General features: G+C 38.8%; 1 pseudogene; it reads left to right on the top strand.

Annotated features, from left to right (window-relative positions):
• The window catches only part of LOC116904444, a 75,061-nt pseudogene extending 57,069 nt beyond the window's left edge, over positions 1 to 17,992 (top strand).
• Positions 17,993 to 18,588: the final 596 nt, after the last annotated feature.

The raw sequence follows: 18,588 nt of genomic DNA on the forward strand, positions 1-18,588 counted from the left end.
AGAGACTGTGTGCCCGCAGGTACCTGTGTTTTCCAATAAACCCTCTTGTTGATTGCATCCGGAGGTCTCGGCTCAGTCATTGGGCACTTGGGTCTCCTCCTGAGGGAAAGGTCCTCTCCGGAGGTCTTTCACATTTTTAAACAAAAATGAATGTTTTTACATGTAATAGTCACAATTATACATCTCATAGCCAAATTCCTCACCCCAAATTCCTGGCTTGCACATTTAAGTTTGATGGGAGCTTGGACATGTTTTTGAATTATTCATTCTGAAAATTTGCTTTGGATAGTTCTAGTAATTTAAAGTATAGTTTTGGCTATTATCAGCATCCATTTTTTTCCCTTAATATTGGGGTGTGACATAAGATGACTCAACAGAATCAACTTCTAAAGTAATAATTTAAGTAACTTACCCAGTCGATTTAAAGCTATCTATAAGGCCCTTCCATTCTCCCAAATTTCCAGGTATGCTAATCCCTATATCTGGGAACCAACCCCTACCACTATGAAAGTGTTTTATTATCTCTGTGACTGGGTGGCCAGCAGAGTAGATAGGCACTGTCTTATGGGTCGCTTTCTGTCTTACCCCTTGAGGCTTCCCTAACATTCCATTCTATTAGACTCTGACCCCAGTTACATATAACTTCTAGACCTCCTTCAGCTCTGTGACATTCTTAATCGTCACTCAAACCCTGGCCAGTGCCATGAACGCTCATTTGTTCTCTAGGATGTCCTCAGTTGCCCAAATTTGTTAAGGACCCCAAGTCATTTATTGTTTGCTTTCTTTCTTTATATCTTTCCTTCTTTCTTGTGTGTGTGTGTGTGTGTGTGTGTGTGTGTGTGTGTGTGTGTGTGTGCCAGTGTGTCCAGAAGAATGGCAGTGTGTACAGATACATAAGTAGGCCAAAGGCCTATGTCAGGTGTATTTCTCAGTTGTTATCCACTATATTTTGTGAAACAGGGTCTCTCCTTGAGCCTGGAAATATCTGATTCTTCCAGACTGACTGGCAAGTGAGCTTTGTGAGTCTGCCCATTTGTGTTCCTCTCATGCTACAGACATATATCTCTTTACCTAGCTTTGCTTATAGGTGTTAGGGTTCCAAATTTGGGTCCCTGTGCTTGAACAGACTGAATCGGCTCTCTACTCCCCGCACCCCTACCACCACCAAGGCTATTCCATTCTTGCTTAATAGTAGCTTTCTCTTTCCCTCAGCTCCTTCAAATCAGAGAACCCCATCACCTGGATCATTCTTCTCTGGGGAGCTGGTGTTCATATTAAAAGCTTCTCATTCTCCCTCAGAACGAGGCAATCCCAGCACTTCACAGGCCAAGTCCAAGCTACATTCTTAGAAGAAACAAGAAAAATTTCTTCCTTCTCTGTGGGGGCAGTCAGGTAAAATGCTGTGGGACAACTTTCACATGATCTAAGTGACATAGGGCATAAAAACAGAAACTCTATCTTTTCTACTTATAGTTGCCAGGCTTTCAGTTCAGAAGCAAACAGCCAGCCTTCAGAATGAATGTGAGCTTCCAGAGTAAGACTTAAATGTATTTAGTTCTCAAAAGCATTTGCATACAATTCCTTCATTCATCATCACAACTACCATGAATTGTTTTTCAGAAGTTTCTCTCAAAGGAGTCCAGTAGGCATTCGCTTACTCCTAAGAGTTTGCCTTTCAGTTGCACCTTCCCAACTGAGCTGTACCCAGAATCATGTCTCTTGCCCACCCAAGTCTGGTCTCTTGTCAAACTCTTCCCTCCTTAATTGTGCATTCCCTCAGGAGGATCCATCAGATCCTCTCAAGTCTCCTGTTTCTTACTTTGATCTATCACATGAGCTTGGATTCTGTATATTTAAATTGAACTTAGTTTTCAAAACCAAAATTTCCTCCAAGTGCCTTTTTATCTGAGGCATAAATCATAAAATGTGAATAAGTCTGTACCTGGGGAGAATTCAAAGTTTTCTATAATGTAACTATAATTTCTGCCACTCATAGAAATTATGATTCCCAAATGTAGTCATCCTTTGTCCCCTCCTTCTTTACTACCTTTTCAGAAGCATTGTCTACTTTTCCTCACTGGTCCACAATGAAGGTAAAGAGAGAGAAGGAAACAGAGGGACTGCATTTCTACTATCTGAGTACAGACTGGTTTAGTGATCTATGCATGACCACGTTCACACGTATCGCTCACTTTTCCTCTGCAGAGATATGTTCAAGGGCATGCACTTCTATGACTGTATTGTTCATGCCTAGCCATCCTCTGTCCTGATGAGGAGCTGGTTAGAAAGTGTTCTGAACAGTGTCCCCAGTGTACACAAGTATGTGTCTAGGTAGTCTTACACATAATGTCAAAAATATAGATCTAAGATATATGTTTGGCAAATGGGAAAATTTCTGTTTACCACAGAAATCCAAAGACCAAAATACAAACAGAAGGAAAGAGAATGTCTAGCCCCAAAACCCTTATCTACCACATCGCTGCTTGGGGTTCAAAACACATGTCATACTGATTTGTGACAAATTTCCACTTGAGATCCAAGTTTAAAGGAAAATAGACTTCTAGGTGCCCTTAACTTTAAGTCAAGTTGCCCTCTGCATTTCAACAGAATCCCGTCATTGTAATTGATTGTAAGCTTAACTGATGTCTGCATGTTACCCATAGCCAGTGATACTAAAAGCAGGAGAGTGTAGAACTTCACTTCCTGGTGCCTGTTTTCTCTCCTGTTAGTTCCTCTCCCTGGCTTCCTCCTCTTTGACATTCTCATACATGAGGTGGTCTCTTGACAGCTGAATACTCCTTGAAATCTGCTTGAAACCTCTTTCTCTACTTGAATTTCTGTGGATAAATTTCTCATAAACAGAAGCATGATCCTTCCTTCCTTTCCCATTCATTTCCATTTCTGTTATCAATGTTCCTTTCCATTTTTCCAGCTTACTATGCAATAGTTATAAATCTACTTATTCCACATGTCATAGATATAGCCTTCCTAAATGTTCATAGGCTATAACTTGTCAAAGATTGTTTTTAAAGATATTTGAAATACAAAAGAGAAGTTTCCCCAAAAATATACCATTTAAAAGTAAATAAATTCTTAAAGAATAGGAAAAAATATATTTAAGAAACATAGCACAATTTTGATGTAAAAGTATTTTGTCTGTCTCTTTATCTACAATCTGAAACTGAATTTAAAAACACCTTAAATCTATTTAATTTTAACTTAAAGATTCCATCTTGAAAAGCCTTATGATTCAATCAAATTTTGACAAATCTCCCATTCATCTTTGTAGTTTAAATCACCACCAAAAAACTTACCCCAGAATGAGCAATGTCGGGCATTTTCCTCATTCTTTTAGAAAATGGAAGATGGGCAATGACAGCTGTTGGTTGCAACTGTGAGAAATGGGGTGGCTCACTGGGAAATCTGCACTGCTACAAAAACTACAACAACAAAAAAATGTTAGTTAACTTTTATGTCATGGTTCTCAGAAGGATTCTGCTATCCAAATACATGATAACACGTAACTAAAGGGCTAAGCATAAGTAAAAATTTAAGACCCTGGAACCTCTGTTATTTTTTAGGCTATATATACTTCCCCTCTTATAATAATTAATTTTCCAAACTACATCTGCATGTACTATGTACACCTCTTTCTCTAAACAGTACCCCTAAGCCATTTCAGAATTCCCCTCAATCCCCTACCTGCTTTAGGCTGCACTCTCATCTCTTAACAATAGTATAAATTTTCTAACCCTGTTAATAATTGAGTTTTGAAAGTTTCTACTCAAGGTATCACTTGAGTAGAAATAATTGAAGGGCAGATCCAGCTTGAATTGGATTTGGGTGCATGAACATTAACACGAAACTGTCCTCTAATAATGTGTCAGGGAGAATTTCCTTCATATTACTATCATGTAATTACCTATGCATAATTGGGTGTGCCTGGGATTAAGATCAGATGCACTGAATGTTTCACTCCTTCTTTAAAAGGGGAATAAGAATACTCTTGGGAGGGAATAGGGTGGCAAAGTTTAGAACAGAGGCAGAAGGAACACCCATTCAGAGCCTGCCAGACACGTGGCCCATACATATACAGCCACCCAATTAGACAAGATGGATGAAGCAAAGAAGTGCAGGCTGACAGAAACCAGATGTAGATCTCTCCTGAGAGACACAGTCAGAATACAGCAAATACACAGGCGAATGCCAGCAACAAACCACTGAACTAAGATCGGGACCCCCGTTGAAGGAATCAGAGAAAGGATTAAAAGAGCTTAAAGGGGCTTGAGATCCCATATGAACAACAATGCCCACCAACCAGAGCTTTGAGGGACTAAGCCACTACCTAAAGACTATACATGGATGGACCCTGGGCTCCAACCCCATAGGTAGCAATGAATATCCTAGTAAGAGCACCAGTGGAAGGGGAAGCCCTTGGTCCTGCCAAGACTGAACCCCCAGTGAACGTGATTGTTGGGGGGAGGGCGGTAATAGGAAGAGGATGGGGAGGGGAACAGCCATATAGAAGGGGAGTGGGAGGGGTTGGGGGATGTTTGCCTGGAAACCAGGAAAGTAATAACAATGGAAATGTAAATAAGAAATACCCAATTTAATAAAGATGGAGAAAAAAAAGAAATGTAAATAAGAAATACCGAAGTTAATAAAGATGGAGGGAAAAATAAAAAAAAAATACCCAATTTAATAAAGATGGAGGAAAAAAAAGTAAGCAAAAAAAAAAAAAGAAAAGAAAAAAAATCAGATGCATTATAGAAAGATTCATTATGTGCAAGAGAAAATATGAATATAGACCTACTATATCAAGAAAAATAGAGAATTGCCCATAATACTCCCTCTAGCAACCACACTCCTTCTCTTGAACCCTATAAAATGAGTCCCCAAACAATACTAAAGGTTCTTAAATACTCTCAGCTACTGGCTCAGTGTTAGGCCTGATAGCATATCCCTCTACAGCATACACTAGCTATTGCTAAGCTTCAAATAAAGTCATCCTGCTTCTTTTGCACATCTCTGTCAGTTCCTATTTTTAGCTCTTTGGATAAGAAGTTAAGAACCTGGGAACACTTTGCTCAGCCCCAGAGCACTGATCATGTGACCGTATACCCACAAAAGTAGAGTACTGACACCTTGCTTCTAAGCACTAATTTAAATAAGCTTAACAAAAAGCAGTAACAGATTAAATAACATTGTGTGTACTTCTAAAATCACCCAGCAGTGGTTTGTGCCGTGTATTTATTCTGTCATTTAAATTATAATTGTAAGTAGACACCTCTGTAAACTCCTGACTAAGAAAAAGGAGACCATAAAGAATACAAGGAAGAATTGCAGTCCCCAAAGGAAGACCAATACAGTCAACTAACCTGGACTGTTGGGGCGTTCAGAGTCTGAACTACCAACCAAAGAACATATACAGCCTGGACCTACTCATAAGTAGCAAATGTGCAGTTTGGCCTTTGTGTGTGTACTGGATAACTGAAGTGGGAGCTACCCCAAAAGCTATTGCCTGTACAGGGAATGTATTCTACTAGCTGGGCTGCCTTGTCTGGCCTACATGGGAGAGCAAATGCCTAGCCTTGCAAAGCCTTGTAACGCCAAGATGGGGAGGGGTACACAGGGGGCCCCTACCTGCTCAGAGGAGAGGGGGGAGATTGAAGAAGGAATGTGGGAGGAGGTGACTGGGAGGGGGCAGTGAATGGATAGAACGTGAATAAGTAAAAAATAAATAAATAAAAAAAGAGATCAGGATACTCACTTAAAGGTATTGTTCCTAATTATACAGAAAGTTATATTGAGTTTTTTTTGTCAATATTAAATATATAACTATAAAACTAAGCATCATTTTTGCAGTCTTCTCTAAGTGCCTTGTAGTGGAAGAGTTCAGTATAAAACCTGTCACTCTTGCCACCTTCTGATAATAATAAACTTCTTTTATGTTGTGTGCATTTTGAAAAGTGTACTTTTCAAATACACTTCTAGTTGTATGTCTGTGACAAGAATACGTCACAGCCCCATGTGAGACTATACTCTTTGAGAATGTGACTTGCTTAGCTGCAGCTGTAATCCATTAAGTTTGGGTTCCTCTGAAGTAGGCTGTTACTTGAATCTGATATAACTAGTGTCTATAAGAACAGGGATGTCGCATACTGGAGAGCACGCTCCTGAAATGATGAGGGGAAACAATGGAAGGAGGTGACTAGACGCCAAGGGGGAACGGATTGCAGGCAAACACCAAAGGCTAGAAGACGAAAAGAAGGACAACCCTACAGGCTTTGGAGAAAATGTACTCTGCCAAGTCCCTTATTTCTTTTTCTAAGTTTTTTATTGGTTATTTTATTTATTTACATTTCAAATGTTATCCCCCTTCCTGGTTTTTCCTCTGCAAAGTCCCTAGCCCATACCCCTCTCCCTTGCTTCTATGAGGGTGCTCCCCCACCCACCCACGCACCCACTCCTGCCTCACCGCCCAAGCATTCCCCTATGCTGAGGCATCGAGCCTACACAGGACCAATGGCCTCCCGGCTCACTGATATCAGATAAGGCCATCCTCTGCTACATATGCAACTGGAGCCATGGGGTCCTCCATATGTACTCTTTGGTTGGTGGTTTAGTCCTTGGGAGCTCTGAGAGGTCTGGTAGAATGCCCCACCTGGGGATCCATCCCATATGCAGACATGATTGCTGATGCCAAGAAGTGCTTGCTGACAGGAGCCTGATAAAGTTGTCTCTTGAAAGGCTCAGCCACAACGTAACAGATGCGGATGCTTGCAGCCAACCATCAGACTGAGCATTGGGACCGTAATGGAGGAGTTAGGAGAAAGATCTGAAGGAGCCGAAGGGATTTGCAACCCCACAGGAAGAACAATTCCCTTATTTCAAACTTTTAACTTTTAGAACTGTCGGGTCCCAGAGAAAACCTTCTGCTGTTGTAAGCTGTCTAGTTTTTGGTACCTTGTCATGACAGTCTAGGACTAGACCAATGTGTTACTTAATTTAGTTCTCTCAAGTATTAACTTATGAGTTAATTAACTTGTGAGTTAGTATTAATACCTGTATTTTTTCTCACCACTGTGTCAGAATATATAAAGGAAGTAACTTTAGATATTACAGAAAGGCATGGTGGCAAGCAGATCTACGGTAGCAGAAGTATGGGTTGCGACTCTTCACCCCCTCACATGTTAGAAGAGGAAGCAGAGACAAGACAGATTATTAATATTGCCTACTGTCCCTAGGAAACCACTTTCTGCAATGAGGCTCTACCTCATTGGCATTGTATAATTTCTCAAAATAGTGCCACGACCCAAGGGACAAGTGTTCACACACAAGCCTGAGTTCCTGTCTCAAAGAATTTAAATGAAAACCAAACAAATTTCTGTGACCTCGTGGGAACATGTCACATCTTAACCACGGCAAACCCATTGTGGTGGGTTAGGAAATGAGATCACTCACTTCAAATTACATAGCTGGTCAAGGAAGAAGAGGAGAGCTAGGATCTGAAGTGAGATTACCTAATGTTGTCCTTAATCGATACCATGTCCTCCAAAATAGATTCAAGAATTGATTGTTTTTCTAATGTCAGTTAAAATTTTTTGTGATTTTCTTCTAATTCTTTTCTGCATAGACATTTTATTTTCTGTTTGGTTGTGATGAAAAGTTCGGTTCTTTCTTGTCCTGAGATAATGCCAATGTGTATAGCATTTTTAGCACTGTTTATTTCTACAGAGATGTTATATATCAACCTCATTTGTTCTATTTCTATATCTATTTTTAGACAATGTATTTCTATATCTAAGTTTTAGACTGTGTATATTGTTCCACCGACTTTTTTTGGTATATTGCAGGGTTAATTCAGTCTCTATTATTGGTGCTATATAACAGCTTAATAATAAATATTAGGGTAGATTTCACTCTTCTCTTTTTCAGACACTTTGTGCACCATTGTCTCTTTCTTTCTGATGGATTTTTTAATTCATTTCGTAAGTTATATAAACAACGAAAAGCTTGTTAAATTTTTGAGTGAGATTATATTCTTGAGTTAATTTAAAGAAAACCATCTAAGTGATACATAGCCAATTTTATGGTCTTTGGCAAATTTATAATGTTTCTCCAAAATACACAATATTTTGAATATTTAATAGATTTGAAACTCTATATTTTATATAAATAGTTTATACTAGACATGCTAAATAATTTCTATATTTTAAAACAATAAACATTAGAATTTCTATTGTATTGTTGAAGACCTTTAATATAATGTTCTAATACATGGTTGGGTTACCAAACTCCAAAACATTCTCACGGTTTTACAGTGGTTGTGGTTGGCTCTTTTTTCTTTTTATCTTTCTTTTTTTTTTTTTTTTTTTTTTTTTTTTTTGGAGCTGGGGACCAAACCTAGGGCCTTGCGCTTGCTAGGCAAGTGCTCTACCACTGAGCTAAATCCCCAACCCAGTTGGCTCTTCTTGGTTTTTCATTGTATTTCTTTCCAGATTCCAGAAGGGCTATCACTGTTCTACAATGAGCTCATTTATGTAGCTATCATTACTTTTACCCCACCTCAGGTGCCTGGCTAGACAGTTCTCATCTGTGTGCACCTCTTAGTCTTGGCCCATGAATCTGTTGAAAAATGTTCATCATGCTTACATTCACTGTGTTTTTTGTTCTGTGCTTCTGGCAGAAAACTAGATGAATTAAAAACATTTCCTGCTAGTCCTAGCTTCACTCAATTTTGTGTTGAGTTTGCATTTAGAAGCATTTAGTGTCATCAAATGATCTTGAGCTCCATTCTCTATAGGCCATTTAAAAATCTGTTGATGTGACAATTTATATTAATTGATTAAACTATCCTATTTTTAAGGAAATTCTATCATTGTCCTGTGATTATAAAATGGTTGATTTGGGAAGACTGAGTGGAGGCAACAGCTTTGTAACTCTGACCTGTAGTGCTGTATTTCTTGTGAGGTAATAGTTTATGTGAACTATTATTCTGAAGCCGAAGTTATGTCTGTGCCACATTCTTTGCTCTTATTCAGTTTTCTTGTGCTTATCCCATAATGTGCAGCTGTTGCCCTGGTTCTGACTCTCCAGCTTTGCCTAACTTTCTAATCATTTGGGTTTCTTACTTTTTCCTTTATCAGCTTGGTTCTACAGCAGAAAGCCATTTATATTCAAGCATTGCCCTAAGGCAGGATAAGGCTGTGAAACATTATTAGCTTTTACATGGGTTTTTATGGATTACTGCATGGATTCATTTCTTTTTTCCAAGTGAAGAGTCTACAGTTCTACTAAATTCTAAAGGGGATTTTATAGATATAAATGACTAAAGTTTTTCCATATGCTAAATCTTCATTAAACCAAATTCTTAGAGAGCTATAAATGTGAACCATATTATTTGATATCATAGAAACAGTGTTTATTAAATTGCTTTTTTGATATTTTGCCATCTCTTCCCTCTGAGGACTATTATAAGTATCTGGATGATGCATACTCATACTCGTCATAGGCAAACACAGCCCCACATCATACTCTTCCTTTTGTAAGAGACTTCATGGGGGCTACTTTTCTTAGAACACATTATCCGAGAAACAGAAAACTGAATTCATTTCTTTCCTTTTATTGACAATTGGTTCCTTTCTCATACAATATATCCTGATTATATTCTTCCCTCCTGTTTACTCCTCCCAGTTCTTCCCCAGCTCACCTCTTCTCTGTATCCACTTCCTTTGTATCTTTTATTAGAAAATAACAGTCTTCTAAGAAAATAAAACAACCAAACTTGACAAAATAAAATATAAGATGAAGCAAAAACTATCATATCAAAGTTGGACATGGTAAGCCAACAGGAAGGTAAGAGTTCCAAGAATAGGCAGAAGAGTTAGAGTCCTACTCATTATCACAATCAGGAGCACCAACACACACACACACACACACACACACACACACACACACACACACACACACACAAACAAACACACACACACCAATACTGAGCTAATAGCTGTAACACATACTGAGAAGACCTGGTGCAGATATGTGAAGGCCTTGTGCTTATAGCTTCAGTGTCTGAACTTATATATACCTTGCTTAGTTGATTCAGAGGGCTTGTTCTTCTGATGTCCTCCATCCTCTCTGGTTCATATGATCTCCATGGGAATCCCTGAGCTCTGGGGGTAGGGTGGGGATTTGTTGGAAACTTCCCATTTAGACCCTACCTCCATAATGTCTGTCTGTGGATCTCTGCATCTAGTCTCATCTGAAGACAGAGGAAACTTCTCTAATGATGCCTGGATAAGTATATCTGAGTATAGCAGAATACTTTTTAATTGATGCTGTTTTATTTTCTTAATCTGTAGCATTTGGTTTTACCCTAGGTCTCCAGGCTATCCAGTTTCTAATTCTTGGTTGCCTAAGCAATGTTGGGTATGAATTCATTCTCAGGGAGTGGACCTTAAGTAAAATCATACATTGGTTGACTACTCCCACAAGTTCTGCACCACCAATACCCTAGCATAATTTGTAGGAAGGACAGAGTGTAGGTCAAGAGTTTTGTGACTGGGATGGTGTCCATTTTTCTCTTTCAATAGCCAGAAGACTATATTCCTAAACTAGACACCAGAAAGTATGGGTTAAAAGTACTATGTAGGCACCAGCTTGCCTTCTTCATGTTCAATAAATTGTGTGGATGTTGTCTTCAGCAATAGGGTTGAGCTTTCAACTTGTAGGGAACAACTCTTTGTCTTAGAAATACCCTGGGTTATTTGAGAATTTTTCATGGAAGCTCCTTGGCCAACAATTCAATTGAATGCAACCTAGACCAGCCATGGGAATCCTCACTTGGCAAGAAGATACAGCCAATTGAGATCCTTATACTCCATTATTAGGACTCCTCATTATGATCACTTCCATAGACTCTAGGCCATTTCCTCTGCACCAGGTTTCCATATCACTCCCAAAGTCCACAAGTTCTATCCATCACTGCCTCCATTCTCTCCTTCTATCTCATTTCCCCCTACCTGTTTCCTCCACACACCTGCACTCCTGTCTCCACCCATTCCTTGTATATTGGTAAAATCAATATTTCCCTCTTCCAGGGAGATCCATGGGTACCCCATTGACCACTCCTTATTATCTTACCTCTCTAGGTTTATGGATTTTAGCTTGGAGATCATTTACTTACCAATCAATATCTACTTACAAGTAAATAATAGCATATTTATCTTCCTGGGTCTGGGTTCCTTAACTTGGAATGATTTGCTTTTTGTTTTTAGTGCCTACAAATTTCATGATAACATTTTGTTTGTTTGTTTGTTTGTTTTTTAACATCTGAGTAATACTCTACTGTACAGATGTACCACATTTTTTTATCCATTCTTCAGTTGAGAGATATCTAGTGTATATTTTTGGCTTTCTTTAAATTAAAAATCAGGTGTCTATAGGTGAGAGGATTTATGTCTGGGTCTTTACTTCACTTCCATTGATTGACATGTCTGTTTTTATGCCAATGCCATGTGGTTTATTTATTAACTATAGCTCTGTAGCACAACTTGAAATTAGGAATGGCAACAACTCCAGAAGTTCTTGTATTCTACAGAATTATTTTAGATGTTGTTTTTGTTATTGTTTTCAATATGAAGTGGAGAATGGTCTGTAAAGAGTTGTATTGCAATTTTTATGAGAATTGCATTGAATCTGTGGATTGCTTTTGGGAGGATGACCATCTTTACTCTGTTAATCCTACTGATCCACACAAGCATGTGAGAGATTTTTCCATCTTCTGATATCTTCTTCAATTTCCTTCTTCAAAGACTTGAAGTTTTTATCAAGCAAGTGTTTCATTTGCTTGGATAGAGTTACCCCAAGATATTTTATATGATTTAATGGTATTGTGAAAGGTGCTGTTTCTCTAATTTCTCTCTCAATCTGTTTGCTCTTTATGTATAGAAAAACTACTGACTGCTTTTGTTTGTTTGTTTTTTAGTTAATCCTGTATCCAGGTACTATGCTGAAAGTGTTTATTAGTTTTAGGAGTTCCCTGGTAGAATTTTTAGGGTCATTTATGTATACTATTATATCATCTGCAAATAAAGATATGTTTACTTCTTTCCCATTTTGGTACACTTAATCTACTTCAGTTAACTTACTGCTATAGCTAAAACTTCAACTACTAAGTATATTGAATAGATAAGGAAAGAGTGGACAACCTCATCCTTTTCCTGATTTTAGTGAAATTGCTCTGCGTTTCTTACTATAAATTTGATGTTGGCTATAGGCTTGCTGATAATTGCCTTTATTTAGATATGTCACTTATACCCCAAGTCTCCCCAAGACTCTATCATGAAGAGGTGTTGGATTTTTGTCAAATACATTTTCAGCATTTAATGAGATGATTGTGTGTTTTTATTCTCTCTTAGTTTGTTTTTGTGGTGGATGACATTGACATATTTTCATATGTTGAACCTTCTCTGCACCTCTGGAATGAAACCTACTTGATCATGGTGGATGATCTTTGTATTATGTTCTTGGGTTCAGTTTGAAAATATTATATTGAATATTTTTGCACCAGTGTTCATGAGGGAAACTGGTCTGTAATTCTATTTCTTTGCAGAATCCCAGTATGGTTTAGGTATCAGAGTGACTGTAGCCTTATAAGATGAATTTGGTTTATTTTGTTTTCATTTTGTGAAATAATCTGAGGAGTATTGACATTAACTCTTCTTTGAAAGTCTGATAGAATTCTGAACTAAAACCATCTGACCCTGGGCTCTTTTTTGTTGGCAGACTTTTAATGACTACTCCTATTTTTTTTAGAGGTTATAGATCTATTTACATAGTTTATTTTATCTTGATTTAATGTTTGTAATTATTATCTATCAAGAAAATTATTAATTTCTTTTAGATTTTCCAGTTTTGTGGAGTATGGGTTTTAAAGTATGAGCTAATGATTCTTTGCATTTCCTTGGTGTTTATTAGTATGTCCCCCTTTCATTTCTGATTTTTGTTAATTGGATATTTGTTAATTTGGATAATCACTCTTCTAAATTTTAGTTAGTTAGGATAAGAGTCTTTCTACCTTGTTGATTTTCTCAAAGAACCAACATTTTGTTTCATTGATCCTTGATTCTTTGTATTATTCTGTTTGTTTGTTTTTTTTTCAACCTGTGGTGATTTAACTTTATTCTGGGTATAGTACTCTGGCCTGGCATCTGTGATTTCTTAGAGTTCACAGCACATTTGTCAGGTCAGGGAAGGGTTAGGGGGATGTTGGCATGGAAACCGGGAAAGGGAATAACATTTGAAATGTAAATAAGAAATACCTAATTTTAGCAATGAATAGACTAGTAAGAGCACCAGTGGAAGGGGAAGCCCTTGGTCCTGCCAAGATTGAACCCCCAGTGAATGTGATTTTTGGGGGGAGGGCAGGAATGGGGGGAGGATGGGGAGGGGAACACCCATAGAGAAGGGAAGGGAAGGGATTAGAGAATAACAATTGAAATGTAAATAAGAAATACCCAATTTAATAAAGATGGAGGAAAAATAAGAAATACCTAATTTAATAAAGATGGAAAAAAATTTTTAAAAAAATGGGGTTGGACTTTTTAAAGAAAACAGGATTAAGGAAAGTTTTTTAATCTTTTTTCCCTAACTCCAGGGAAGCTTATTGCTAGCCACACAAAGTTAGGAGAAAAACATGATATTCTTGTGTTCAAATAACAGAAACAGTCAATGAGAAACCAGGAAGTTGATGACTTTTGAGGGAGGAAATCAAACTTCTGTAACAAAAGACAAGGCAGGTCTGTAATCTGGGGACTGTGGATCCTGAGAGCATTTGAGTGCAGGAGTTGGAGACCAACTGAAACAGCTTACCAAGACCTTCTTTCAAATAAACAAGGTGAGGAACATTCTAATGTTGATAAAAATGGACAGGAAGTAGTGTACTAGTGATTTCTTTTTTCATGAAGAAGAAAGTTTAGTAAGGGGAGAGCCAGTGGCTTCTTACTCTGATATGAACAGCTATGTGTTATAAAAGGAGTCAATAAAAGAGAAAGAATAGTGAGAAGTGAGATTAGCTTCTTCATTCTAGAAACTTCTATGAGCATTTACCATGTAGATCCTTATGCTGGGCTTAAGATTAGATAGTACATAAACCCTTTCTTTGGCAAATTCCTGTTTGATGGAGAATGCCCAAGATGACCAACTAAAAGTAGAAACAACATAATCACATGATATTTTTCAGCATTCTCTGTGCTGCTTGCCTAGGGTGTGGAGGAAATCTGAGTTGGAGGCTGTCATGACTCAGGTTTGTTAGATGACTAAATGGATTTGTTCAGGTCACCATTTACCTTGGTGAACAAGATGTGCAACTGAGGAAAGGGAAATATACAATAGGAGGAGGCACTCAGTCAATGTGGAGAGTGGAAAAGGTGTGGGTCTTTACTTCTCCAATGGAGATCCTAGGCTAAATTCCTGTGAAGGAATAAGAGGCCAAAGTGTGATCCCTGTGGCTGGTCCCTGAGACTGCAGAGAGAGAAGAAACAAGATGTGCTGTGATGATGCAATAAGGGCTTGTTGTGTCATAATATCATCAAAACTAGCAGGCTGACTGCAGGGCAGCAGCTGGAGTGAACAGCCCAGGAAACTAAAACCATAGCATGTAAGATCTTGCTCATTCACAGATTATCACTATCCAGCAATCCTGATTCTTAAAACATCATCTCCGCAGAGCTGTTTATCCTGCTGGAATGCTTCGTTGCTTCAGCGTTGCTTTGCAATGAAGATTCATTACTGTTTCTTAGTGTTGCTCTTTCTTGGCCTGTTGTCCAACTCAGGTAAGACCTTATTGATAGACAAGAGTGTAAGCAAAGTGAGAACACTTGTGTGAAGTAACATATCCATAACCGGCAGTCTCAGTACTCTCTCAAGTGTATTTAGTTTGAAAGACTTCATAAAATGGATGAATTCATTTCTATACAAGTAGCTGCTTGAAAGTGGAGTAGAATCTGGAGAATTATAGAACTTTCTACTTCATTTAAATGTTCTCATCTCAATTCTAGGGGTACATATATAAATTTACAAGGAAGGGAATTGGAACTTGTTTCTGGAACTTGTTTCCCACTCCCTTAACTTTGGTTTGGTTTGGTTTGGTTTTGGTGCCTCTTTTTAAGAAGATTTTCATTTTTTAAAAATTATGTGAATATGTATCTTGTGGGGAGCAGGGTTGCTATAAGCATGAATGCCTGAAGAGATCAGCAGAGGGCACTAAGTCCTCGGAGCAGGATTCAGTGAACCACCAGTTGTGGGTACTAAGAGTCAAACTCAGGTCCTCTTCATCAAGAGCAGCATAGGCCTTTAAACTCTGAGCCATCCCCAGTCTCATACTGCCTCTCTTCTAGTCTATCCATTCAACAATTTCTTCTTTCAGTTCAGAATATCTTCAGCCAGAAGGAATATGATTCATTAACGTATGTTTTATGTCTATAAGTAGATAGGTAATATATAGATAATAATAATATAGGTAATATAATGATAATAATTAAGGAATTAGCTACAATGAATTTGAAAAGTATGAGAGGGCAAAGGAAGAATTAGAAGGTGAGAGGAAGTGGGAAATGATATAAATACAATATTCAGATATAAAATTATCAAAAGTAAAATATACTCAACAAAAAGAAATTTTAAAAGCTATTTGGCAAAAAAAAAAAAAACTCTGAACGTATTAGGTCTTAGAGTATCAATTCCCCAAGAAGAAATAAATGTCTCATAAGATTAAGAACAGAAAGGAAGAAATAGAGGTAAGAGATATGATAACGCTTTAAAAAGTGATATCTTAGAGAGAAGGCAAGTGTGAGTGCGGTACCTGAGTGAACAGGCTCCTATGTGACTTAGGATCTGAGTCAGTTTTCAGGAATGACAACTCTGAAGTGACAAGGAGATGCCCAGGTGTTAATAACCTAGCACAGATATGAGGATGCTGTGGCTGAGGACCAACATGGAACCTTCCAAAAACCACAGGCATTCCAAGTTCTATGAATGCATAACCACTATAAAGATCCTTCTACCTTGGTCCTTTCTCTGTCTCTTAGGTGTCTTGTGTCCTGTTTCTGTTGGTAAAAATAAAGCTCTGTGTCAATGGAGGGAAAAGGCAATTCGGAAATCATTCATTCCAGCTTTCTTCTTTTTCTTTTTCTTTTTTTTTTCTTTTTTTCGGAGCTGGGGACTGAGCCCAGGGCCTTGCACTTGCTAGGCAAGCGCTCTACCACTGAGCTAAATCCCCAACCCCTCCAGCTTTCTTCTTTTCTAGTCTTTCCTCCTTCCACTCTTCACCTCTCTCTCTCTCACTCGCTCTCTCTCTCTGTGTTTATCTTGAACTCTTTCTCTCTTCTATGCTAATTATATAAGAAAGTTTGAAAACTACATAAAAAAATGTTTTTTTTGGGGGGAAAAATTATCAAGAAGACCCAAACCAAAAAGCAGACTTAGAAAACAGTAACTTCAAAGTGTAATGATGGACTGGAGAAATGGCTCAGCACTGAAGAGCACTGACTGATCTTCCAGAGGACCTGAATACAGCTCTGAATACAGCTCACAGCACCTCCACTGGACAACGCATAACCACTTGTAACTTCAATACCTTCCTCTGGCCTCTTCAAGGACTGCAATATATGATACACACACGTGCACATGTGTGGGCGCGCGCACATACACACACACACACACACACACACACACACACACAAATTAAGATATGTAAATAAGCAGCTCACTGCTCCCAAACCCCGTGGGAGAGAGAGCTCACCGCCGGGACAGGTGGGCACTCCTGAGACTGCAGAGCAGAAGAGACCACCAGTACTGCCACCCCTGCCTACATCCCTGGCCCAAGAGGAAACTGTATATGGCCTCTGGGAACCGGAAGATAGGGGCACTAGAGCTGCAGGTCCCCTGCGCCCCAGACACGACCAGAACCTGAAGGGACCAGATCAACAGTTCTCTGCACCCAAATCCCGTGGGAGGGAGAGCTAAACCTTCAGAGAGGCAGACACGCCTGGGAAACCAGAAGAGACTACACTCTGCCCACATTTCTGACTCCAGAGGAAAACACCAAACGCCATCTGGGACCCTGGTGCATGGGGGCTCCCGGAAAGGGCGGCACAGGTCCTCCTGGTTGCTGCCCTCATGAAGAGCTCATAAGCAACACCCCACTAGCAAACTTGAGCCTCGGGATGACAGGTAAGACCAACTTTTCTGCTACAAGTGACCTGCCTGGTGAACTCAGGACACAGGCCCACAGGAACAGCTGAAGACCTATAGACAGGAAAAACTACACACCCGAAAGCAGAACACTCTGTTCCCATAACTGGCTGAAAGAAAACAGGAAAACAAGTCTACAGCACTCCTGACACACAGGCCTATAGGACAGTCTAGCCACTGTCAGAAATAGCAGAACAAAGTAACACCAGAGATAATCTGATGGCGAAAGGCAAGCGCAGGAACCCAAGCAACAAAAACCAAGACTACATGGCATCATCGGAGCCCAATTCTCCCACCAAGCAAACACTGAATATCCAAACACGCCAGAAAAGCAAGATCTAAATTTAAAATCATATTTGATCATGATGCTGGAGGACTTCAAGAACATGAAGAACTCCCTAGAGAAACGCAAGAAAACATAAATAAACAAGTAGAAGCCTATAGAGAAGAATCACAAAAATCCCTGAAAGAATTCCAGAAAAACACAATCAAACAGTTGAAGAAATTAAAAATGGAAATAGAAGCAATCAAGAAAGAACACAGGGAAACAACCCTGGATATAGAAAACCAAAAGAAGAGACAAGGAGCCGTAGATACAAGCATCACAAACAGAATACAAGAGATAGAAGAGAGAATATCAGGAGCAGAGGTTTCCATAGGAATCATCGACACAACGGTCAAAGATAATGTAAAACGGAAAAAGCTACTGGTCCAAAACATACAGGAAATCCAGGACTCAATGAGAAGATCAAAACTAAGGATAATAGGTATAGAAGAGAGTGAAGACTCCCAGCTCAAAGGACCAGTAAATATCTTCAACAAAATCATAGAAGAAAACTTCCCTAACCTAAAAAAAGAGATACCCATAGGCATACAAGAAGCCTACAGAACTCCAAATAGATTGGACCAGAAAAGAAACACCTCCCGTCACATAATAGTCAAAACACCAAATGTACAAAATAAAGAAAGAATATTAAAAGCAGTAAGGGAAAAAGGTCAAGTAACATACAAAGGCAGACCTATCAGAAACACACCAGACTTCTCGCCAGAGACTATGAAAGCCAGAAGATCCTGGACAGATGTCATACAGACCCTAAGAGAACGCAAATGCCAGCCCAGGTTACTGTATCCTGCAAAACTCACAATTAACATAGATGGAGAAACCAAGATATTCCATGACAAAACCAAATTTACACAATATCTTTCTACAAATCCAGCGCTACAAAGGATAATAAATGGTAAAGCCCAACATAAGGAGGCAAGCTATACCCTAGAAAAAGCAAGAAACTAATTGTCTTGGCAACAAAACAAAGAGAAGAAAAGCACACAAAA

Source organism: Rattus rattus, chromosome 6, assembly GCF_011064425.1.
Source record: "Rattus rattus isolate New Zealand chromosome 6, Rrattus_CSIRO_v1, whole genome shotgun sequence".
Lineage (NCBI taxonomy): Eukaryota > Metazoa > Chordata > Mammalia > Rodentia > Muridae > Rattus > Rattus rattus.